This window comes from Salvelinus alpinus, chromosome 5, assembly GCF_045679555.1.
Source record: "Salvelinus alpinus chromosome 5, SLU_Salpinus.1, whole genome shotgun sequence".
In the NCBI taxonomy this organism is placed as follows: domain Eukaryota; kingdom Metazoa; phylum Chordata; class Actinopteri; order Salmoniformes; family Salmonidae; genus Salvelinus; species Salvelinus alpinus.
Window position 1 is genome coordinate 84,912,466 of NC_092090.1, and position 8,076 is coordinate 84,920,541.

The window sequence follows — 8,076 nt, forward strand, 5'->3', positions numbered from 1 at the left end:
GGTGACGTCGGACAGTGGTAGCAGGGAGTGTCCTCAGAAGAAAAGCGACTCCAAAGTATGCCACCAACCGAATAGACAAGCGGTTGGTGGGATACCGCTACCTGCTCTTATTACCCAAAAGCTATTAAATTAATGATACATACACTACATGACCAAAAGTATGTGGACACCTGCTCGTCGAACATCTCATTCCAACATCATGGCCATTAATATGGGGTTTGTCTCCACTTTGCTGCTATAACAGCCTCCACTCTCCTGGGAAGGCTTTCCATTAGATGTTAGAACATTGCTGCAGGGATTTGCTTCCATTCAGCCACAAGAGCATTAGTGAGGTCGGACACTGATGTTGGGCGATTAGGCCTGGCTCGCAGTCGGCGTTCCAATTCATCCCAAAGGTGTTCGATGGAGTTGAGGTCAGGGCTCTGTGCAGGTCAGTCAAGTTCTTCCACACAGATCTTGACAAACCATTAATGTATGGACCTCGCTTTGTGCACGGGGGTAATTGTCATGCTGAAACAGGAAAGAGCCTTTTGCAAACTGTTGTCACAAAGAGGGAAACAGAATCGTCTAGAATGTAATTGTATGCTGTAGTGTTAAGATTTCCCTTCACTGGAACTAAGGGACCTAGCCCAAACAATGAAAAACAGCCCCAAACCATTATTCCTCCTCCACCAAACTTTACAGTTGGCGCTATGCATTCAGGCAGGTAGCATTCTCCTGGCATCCGCCAAATACAGATTAGTCCTTCAGACTGCCAGATGGTGAAAAAGGGCACAGATCGAGAGGGCAGCCGAGGTTCTAGCCCCTAGGCAAAATGGCGCCGATAGAGAGGGCAGCCGAGCTTCTAGCCACTAGGCAAAATGGCGCCGATAGAGAGGGCAGCCGAGTTTCTAGCCCCTAGGCAACTTTGCAGTATTTCGTTTTTTTACGTGTTATTTCTTACTTTATTAGGGCAGAATTGTTTTGGTGTTATTACACACAGCCGGCATTACCAGCATTACAACCAGAAATACGACTTTCCCGAATCGGAACCTTTGTTCGTACCCCGCAGGGCAATTGAACTGATTCGCCGGCTTAAGAGGTACAAGGAGTGGACTTCTAGTCCAACTCAGGAGGCATGCACACCACCCACCGCTTCCGAGTATATTACTCGCTAAAGTTCAGTCTCTGGATAATAAAGTTGACAATCTGATTACTATTCATGGTGTGATTGTGATAACATACAGGAACTCAAGTCCTTTTGTTCACCCAACCTAGAATACCTCACAATCACATGCCGACCGTATTACCTCCCAAGAGAATTATCTTTGGTTATAGTCACAGCCGTGTATATTCCCCATCAAGCCGATACCACGACGGCCCTCAAAGAACTTCACTGGACTTTATGCAAACTGGAAACCACATATCCTGAGGCCGCATTTATTGTAGGTGGGGATTTTATGCAAATTTGAGGAAAACGCTACCGAAGTTCTATCAACATATCAAATTTTATTTGTCACATACACATGGTTAGCAGATGTTATTGCGAGTGTAGTGAAATGCTTGTGCTTCTAGTTCCGACAGTGCAGCAATATCTAACATGTAATCTAACAATTCCCCAACAACTACTTAATACACACAACAATAAGTAAAGGAATGGAATAAGAATATATACATATAAATATATGTATATGGCAGAGCGGCATAGGCAAGATGCAATAGATGGTATAAAATACAGTATATACATATGAGATGAGTAATGCAAGATATGTAAACCTTATTAAAGTGGCATTATTAAAGTGACTAGTGATCCATTTATTAAAGTGGCCAATGATTTCAAGTCTGTATGTAGGCAGCAGCCTCTGTGTTAGTGATGGCTGTTTAACAGTCTGATGGCCTTGAGATAGAACTGTTTTTCAGTCTCTCGGTCCCAGCTTTGATACACTTGTACTGACCTCGCCTTTTGGATGGTAGCGGGGTGAACAGTCAGTGGCTCGGGTGGTTGTTGTCCTTGATGATCTTTTTGGCCTTCCTGTGACATCGAGTGTTGTAGGTGTCCTGGAGGGCAGGCAGTTTGCCTCCGGTGATGCGTTGTGCAGACCGCATCATCCTCTGGAGAGCCTTGCAGTTGTGGGCGGTGCTGTACCAGCAACTGCGACAAGCAACTAGCAGCCCGTCAGGATATTCTCAATTGTGCATCTGTAAAAGTTTGTGAGGGTTTTAGGTGCCAAGCCAAATTTCTTCAGCCTTCTGAGGTTGAAGAGGCGCTGTTGCGCCTTCTTCACCACACTGTGTGGGTGGACCATTTCAGTTTGTCCGTGATGTGAATGCTGAGGAACTTAAAACTTTACACCTTCTCCATATTGACTGCAGTACTCGCTCTGCTAAAACACTCGACCACTGCTTCTCCAACTTCTGGGATGCCTACAAGGCCCTCCTCCGGCCTCCCTTTGGCAAATCTGATCACGACTCCATTTTTCTCCTCCCTTCCTATAGGCAGAGACTCAAACAGGAAGTACCCATGCTAAGGACTATTCAACACTGGTTTGACCAATTGGATTCCACGCTTCAAGATTGTTTTGATCATGCTAGGATATATTCCATGTAGCCTCTGAGAATAACATTGATGAATATACTGATACGGTGACTGAGTTTATCAGGAATAGGAGATGTTGTACCCACTGTGACTATTATAACCTACGATAACCAGAAACCGTGGATAGATGGCAGCATTCGTGCAAAACTGAAAGCGCAAACCATCACATTTAACCGAGGCGAGGTGACGGAATATGTCAGAATACAAACAGTGTAGTTATTCCCTCCATAAGGCGATCAAACAGGCAAAACATCAGTATAGAGACAAAGTGGAGTCGCAATTCAACAAGACGTATGTGGCAGGGTCGACAGACAATCACGGACTACAAAAGGAAAACCAGCCTCACGGACACTGACGGCTTGCTTCCAGACAAACTAAAACCTTCTTCGCCCACTTTGAGGATAACACAGTGCCACCGATGAGGCCCGCTACCAAGGACTGTGGGCTCTCCTTCTCCGTAGCCAACGTGAGTAAGACATTTAAGTGTGTTAACCCTCGCAAGGCTGCCAGGCCAGATGGCATCCCTAGCCTCGTCCTCAGAGCATGCGCAGACCAGCTGGCTGGTGTGTTTACGGACATATTCAATCTCTCCCTATCCCAGTCTGCTGTCCCCACATGTCCACCATTGTTTCTGTACCCAATAAGTAAAGGTAACTGAACTAAATGACTATCGCCCCGTAGCACTCACTTCTGTCATGTTGAAGTGCTTTGAGAGACTAGTCAAGAATCATATCACCTCTACCTTACCTGACACCCTAGACCTACTTCAATTTGCTTACCGCCCCAATAGATCCACAGACGATGCAATCGCCATCGCACTGCACACTGCCCTATCCCATCTACACAAGAGGAATATCTATGTAAGAATGCTGTTCATTGACGATAGCTCAGCATTCAACACCATAGTATCCTCCAAGCTCATCATTAAGCTTGAGGCCCTGAGTCTGAACCCCGCCCTGTGCAACTGAACTGGGTCCTGGACTTCCTGACGGGCCGCCCCCAGGTGGTGAAGGTAGGAAACAACACCTCCACTTTGCTGATCCTCAACACAGGGGCCCCACAAGGGTGCATGCTCAGCCCCCTCCTGTACTCCCTGTTCACCCATGACTATGTGGCCACGCACGCCTCCAACTCAATCATCAAGTTTGCAGACGACACAACAGTAGTAGGCTTGATTACCAACCAGGACGAAACAGTCTACAGGGAGGAGGTGAGGGCTCTGGGAGTGTGGTGCCAGGAAAATAACCTCTCACTCAACGTCAACAAAACAAAGGAGATGATTGTGGACTTCAGGAAACAGCAGAGGGAGCACCCCCCTATCCACATCGACGTGACCACAGTTAGAAGGTGTAAAGCTTCAAGTTCGTCGGCGTACACATCACTGACAAACTGAAATGGTCCACCCACACAAACAGTGTGGTGATGAAGGTTGATTTGAAGCGTGATTCATCATTCCAGAGAACTTGTTTCCACTGCTCCAGAGTCCAATAGCGGCTTGTGTGCAGCTGCTCTGCCATGGAAAACAATTTCATGAAGCTCCCAACGAACAGTTCTTGTGCTGACGTTGCTTCCAGAGGCAGTTTGGAATTTGGTCGTGAGTGTTGCAACCGAGGACAGACGACTGTAACGTGCTGAACACTTCGCAGCTGAGCCGTTGTTGCTGCTAGACATTACCACTTCACAATAACAGCAGTTACAGTTGACCGGGGTAGCTCTGGCAGTGCAGAAATATGACGAACTGACTTATTGGAATGGTGGCACCATATGACGGTGACACATTGAAAGTAACTGAGCTCTTCAATAAGGCCATTCTACTGCCAATATTTGTCTATAGAGATTGCATGGCTGTGTGCTCGATTTTATACACCTGTCAGCAATGGGTGTGGCTGAAATAGCTGAATCCACTAACTTGAAGGGATGTCCACATACTTTTGTATATACAGAGCATTCGGAAAGAATTCAGACACCTTGACTTTTCCACGTTTTGTTAATTTACAGCCTTATTCTAAAATGAATTAAAAACATTATTTCCTCGTCAATCTACACACAATAACCCACGATGACAAACTGAAAACAGTTTTATTTTTTTTATTTTGCATATGTATTGAAAATAAAACACAGAAATAGATTATTTACATACAATACCAGTCAAAAGTTTGGACACACCTACTAATTCAAGGGTTTTTCTTTATTTTACTATTTTCTATATTGTAGAATAATCATGTAGTAACCAAAAAAGTGTTAAAGAATTAAAAAATATATTTTATATTTGAGATTCTTCAAGGTAGCCACCCTTTGCCTTGATGACAGCTTTTGCACACTTGGCATGGTAGATTGATGAGGGGGAAAAAACAATTCATTTTAGAATATGCTGTAACGTAACAAAATGTGGAACAAGTCAAGGGGTCTGAACTCTTTCCAAATGCACTGTATAGTGTACATTTGCATGATGGTAGCTACTCAAATCATAGGGCGTTGCTGTGCTTCCTGTCTGGGGTAATTGACAGGATACTGCACTTCCCTAATTTCCTAAAGTACTTCTAATATGCAAATTGTAATTAAATGAGCAGCAAAGGCAGCTTATAACCGTTTGAATTCAATCTTAAAAGAGCTTCACTGGTCCATGCTTTTGGTCTAGCCCCCATTCCCGAAATATGATACAGGTTGGAATGCGCTTCTGTACCAGCACTGAAAAACAAATTATTTCTGCATGCATGTAATAATGTTTAATTGGCATAGTCATGATATTAATAGCTACATTGAGTGAAAGTTAATGGAACTAGTTATTGATGACCTCATTGATGTTTCCTTTGGTTTGGTCAAGTTTGTTACTGTGTTGGAATTTTCCATGACAAGTCTGCTCCAAAATATAGTAGGCATACAGAACAAATCATTTTACATGTAGAATTATAACCCTAGATTTCACATTTTACCAGGAAAAAAATGGTTACTAAGCAAATACAAAGATTTTGGGTTATCATCCTTTTAAGAATGTGCACAGATTTTGTTAATAGTTATTTACTTTCTTACCACATTTCCTGTCTTGAACACAGGTCAGATTAATACCATCGCCCCTGTGCTTTAGATTGTGTTATATTATGAACAGGAAAAGGCCTGCTCCTTCCGAGGTTGGGCGTTCTGTGACATTTGACAAAGTGCCATACACTTGTTTGTTTAATTGAACTACAGTGAGGCAAAAAAGTATTTAGTCAGCCACCAATTGTGCAAGTTCTTCCACTTAAAAAGATGAGAGAGGCCTGTAATTGTCATCATAGGTACACTTCAACTATGACAGACAAAATGAGAAAAAAAATCCAGAAAATCACATTGTAGGATTTTTAATGAATTTATTTCCAAATTATGGTGGAAAATAAGTATTTGGTCAATAACAAAAGTTTATCTCAATACTTTGTTATATACCCTTTGTTGGCAATGACAGAGGTCAAACATTTTCTGTAAGTCTTCACAAGGTTTTCACACTGTTGCTGGTATTTTGGCCCATTCCTCCATGCAGATTTCCTCTAGAGCAGTGATGTTTTGGGGCTGTTGCTGGGCAACACGGACTTTCAACTCCCTCCAAAGATTTTCTATGGGGTTGAGATCTGGAGACTGGCTAGGCCACTCCAGGACCTTGAAATGCTTCTTACGAAGCCACTCCTTCATTGCCCGGGCGGTGTGTTTGGGATCATTGTCATGCTGAAAGACCCAGCCACATTTCCTCTTCAATGCCCTTGCTGATGGAAGGAGGTTTTCACTCAAAATCTCACGATACATGGCCCCATTCATTCTTTCCTTTACACGGATCAGTCGTCCTGGTCCCTTTGCAGAAAAACAGCCCCAAAGCATGATGTTTCCACCCCCATGCTTCACAGTAGGTATGGTGTTCTTTGGATGCAACTCAGCATTCTTTGTCCTCCAAACACGACGAGTTGAGTTTTTACCAAAAAAGGTATATTTTGGTTTCATCTGACCATATGACATTCTCCCAATCTTCTTCTGGATCATCCAAATGCTCTCTAGCAAACTTCAGACGGGCCTGGACATGTACTGGCTTAAGCAGGGGGACACATCTGGCACTGCAGGATTTGAGTCCCTGGCGGCGTAGTGTGTTACTGATGGTAGGCTTTGTTACTTTGGTCCCAGCTCTCTGCAGGTCATTCACTAGGTCCCCCCGTGTGGTTCTGGGATTTTTGCTCACCGTTCTTGTGATCATTTTGACCCCACGGGGTGAGATCTTGCGTGGAGCCCCAGATCGACGGAGATTATCAGTGGTCTTGTATGTCTTTCATTTCCTAATAATTGCTCCCACAATTGATTTCTTCAAACCAAGCTGCTTACCTATTGCAGATTCAGTCTTCCCAGCCTGGTGCAGGGCTACAATTTTGTTTCTGGTGTCCTTTGACAGCTCTTTGGTCTTGGCCATAGTGGAGTTTGGAGTGTGACTGTTTGAGGTTGTGGACAGGTGTCTTTTATACTGATAACAAGTTCAAACAGGTGCCATTAATACAGGTAACGAGTGGAGGACAGAGGAGCCTCTTAAATAAGAAGTTACAGGTCTGTGAGAGCCAGAAATCTTGCTCGTTTGTAGGTGACCAAATACTTATTTTCTATCATAATTTGCAAATAAATTCATTAAAAATCCTACAATGTGATTTTCTGGATTTTTCTTTCTCATTTTGTCTGTCATAGTTGAAGTGTACCTATGATTAAATTACAGGCCTCTCTCATCTTTTTAAGTGGGAGAACTTGCACAATTGGTGGCTGACTAAATACTTTTTTGCCCCACTGTACATACCAACTGAATGATATTTTACACTAATTCAAGGGTAATCTAGTGCTTAAATGGCTAAATATCTGTGTCCAGTGGCCTCCAGCAAGGGACTAAAACCTATTATTGAGCCTTGCAACTAGGCTCATGTTTATTCTGCCCCTGAACAAGGCAGTTAACCCACTGTTCCTAGGCCGTCATTGAAAATAAGAATTTGTTCTTAACTGACTTGCCTAGTTAAATAAAGGTTAAAAATGTTTTTTTTAAATTCAAGCCCTGTGGCTCTTGTCTTAAGTAGAATAATGGTTATGAATTTTAACAAGGAGAGGAACTGTCAGGACCCGGTGTGAGAAACAGTCACTAATAGTCGGCAGAACCCAGAAGATGAGGCAGACACAGCAGTACTAGAGACGGTGGTTTAATCAAGGTAAAAGATCTTCAGGCAAAAATATAAATCCACAACGTCAAAAGTAAAGCCAAGAGAAAAAATGGATATCCTCCAAAATACAAAGAAAATCCACAAAGTGGTAAGAACAGCAGGGAAAAAACAAACCTCAAAAGACTAATCAAAAATAAACAAGAACAAAACCAGAGAACCACTGGAAAATCCAACAAGAGAAATATATGTTCACAGCATGGCTGGGGCTGGGTGCTAACATACAAACACAGCGCAAAGAACTGAGGAACACAAAGGGATTAAATACCTACAAGGAAATGACACACAGGTGCAAAT